This window comes from Austrofundulus limnaeus, unplaced genomic scaffold, assembly GCF_001266775.1.
Source record: "Austrofundulus limnaeus strain Quisiro unplaced genomic scaffold, Austrofundulus_limnaeus-1.0 Scaffold207, whole genome shotgun sequence".
NCBI classification, from domain to species: Eukaryota; Metazoa; Chordata; class Actinopteri; order Cyprinodontiformes; family Rivulidae; genus Austrofundulus; species Austrofundulus limnaeus.
Window position 1 is genome coordinate 333,703 of NW_013952609.1, and position 2,748 is coordinate 336,450.

The window sequence follows — 2,748 nt, forward strand, 5'->3', positions numbered from 1 at the left end:
TATATATATATATATATTCTTACATACATTCTTATATGTTTATTTTCAAAACCTGCAGACATTTTCCTCAGATATGCTCGTTTTTTACCTGAGTTTATATCCAGCCTCTCAGGTTGTAGCATCTGTTGTAGCATCTGTAGCATCGTGTAATGACTACATCCCCTTCTTATGCACAGCATGGGTTCCAGTTCCAGTCAAAATTTAAACACATTCAACCATTATTTTACTTTCAGCACTGCCAAGTAAGTTTCACAAAATTGAAAATAATAAAAATTGCTAACCATGAATTCTTATCTCACAATGTATTTATTTATTTCATTTTCTTGTCCTTCAGCGAGTTTTACAGTGACATTTGTTCAGCGCTTACTCTGCTTTAGAGTTGACAGAACAGGTCAAAGATCACTTTTGGTTGTGCAGCATCATTTTAATGGCAGCTTTTTGAAAACTGCTTTTATATAGTGTCTCACGTTGCACAAACAGGCAATATTATATTTCTTAATTTTTTTCTTTTACTTTATTAATTCAATTAAATTCAGTTTATTTATATAGCACCAAGTCACAACATAAGTTGTCTCAGGCCACTGTACATGAAAGAAAAAAAAATCTAAAGAAGAAACCAGCAGATTGTGTTGAATCACTTCATCACAGTCTCCCATCCTGAGCAAAAACGATGGAGAGGAAAAACTCCCTATTAACAGGAAGAAACCTCCAGCAGAACCAGGCTCTGGACTGGTAGCCATCTGCCTCATGGCCACTAAAGAGCGGTTACCTCGCACAGCAGAAAGAAAGACTCTCCAGGGAAACTATCAAAAAAGATTTTTTTTTCTTCTTTAGCAATTATTATTGAAGCATCCACAGTTTGAATATTACACATATGTGTTCAGTTCTTGGCATTCACTCTCAGCTTGTGTTAAAAAAAGGATGTTCATAGTCCTCATCTTGCAGATGATGCAGAACCTCATTGCATTCACATTCATTCAAAGTATCACATTATGCCGCCAGGTGCATCTCTCCAGTGAAGGTCCAAAACTCAAATGCTGCAAATTTTTTCACTATTTATTAATTTATTTTTATCACCTGCTGCAAAAGGGCAAAAGGTCCTGTTTGTGGTCATGTATTTTTTTGTCATGTTAGCAAATTGTTTAAAGGACATGCATTCTTTCGAGAAATATGTAATAATATGTAATGTCCTGATGCATCTCAGTAGTCCAGGTAAAAAATCTAAGGAAAAAAAAATTGTATAGGTCCTCTGGACGGGTTCTTCTTTAATGAAACGTTTCGTCTCTCTTCCAAGAGACTTCTTCAGTCTGAGTTTCAGGCAAAATAAAAGCCTGAATTTTGCCTGAAACTCTCAGACTGAAGAAGTCTCTTGGAAGAGAGACGAAACGTTTCATTAAAGAAGAACCCGTCCAGAGGACCTATACATTTTTTTTCCTTAAATAATTTGTAATAATAGTTTGTAATAATATTTTTTATCTCTACTGAGAATTAGTAATTCAGTGGGTAAAATGTGATATTACATAATGGCTATAATAAAATTGTTTTATGTCCACATAAGGATTTATAAGTAAAGAACCTAAACCTTAAACCAGTGTCTAAATTTGACCAGGAATAATAGCTCTTAGACTGACAGAATGCTGGCCGGCCCAACAAGCACACTGATCTCCTGGGTGACTGAGCCAGGTGTGCGTAATCAATGAGTCTAATTAGGAGGTTGTTTACRGAACTGCTGATATGCGCCTTGCCTTTACACATTGTTTTTCTGGGGCAAACTGGCCCGTTATGAGGATACAGGCTGTACATTCTCACCTCAAAGCAAGTATGCAGCCAGTGTTAATGTTACACACCGACAATGTTTMCTTTCCAAATATTTAGAATATATAATCCAGTAAAATACAAGGATARACATGTCCTGGGAGTATTAGGGAAATGATTTTAAAACATACAATCCTACCAATGAAACAGGCTCTCTAATGACAGTGCCATTCACAAGAAGAGTCCACATCAAAAATGTCAATGTGCCAGTCACAAACCATAAAAAGAGAAGAATAAAGGGTTTGCTCTTACCAAATTTAGGCTAAAAACCTGTATAATTACAGTAAAGTCCCTGGTTTTGTGGTGTCATGTTGTTAGAGTACCCGTGAATCGTGAAAAAACTCAAATACTTGATGTGGTAAAGAAAAAAAAGGTCTACAGCGCATTTGGCATCATAATGCCGCAAGAACCGAACTAAAAAACACAAGAGGAAAACAGTTGCACACCATGTGCTACAGCACAGTGAAATGTTAGAAGGCAGAAATGCTGCGCTCCAGGTGRAACGTGGGCACAGAGCATGTACCATGCTTTAGTTTTTTGATGTTAATGTGTATGTAACAAAATTTGTAAACTATYTTGATCCTAATAATTTAGCTTGAAAACTCACAAAAAAGCATGGCAGAGGAAAACATTACATTCCTTATGTAAAGTATTTACTTTATTTCCGGTTTCTGTAAAATTACATAGATTACTGTAAAGTCCTAGTAGTTACATCTGCAAAAGATTGAGTCTGCATATGTGAAATGTTAACTTGTGGGGCTTTACTGTGTTAGCATTAGTAATTTTTGAGTTGTAATATTTAATTAGATTGTCTCCAAAATGTCCAGTATTTACATTTTCAAGAAAATCTGTTCCGTGGCTTTTGAGATATTTTGCTAACAGATAAACAAACAATCATAGACACTAACTGATATAGGTACATATAATAATAAT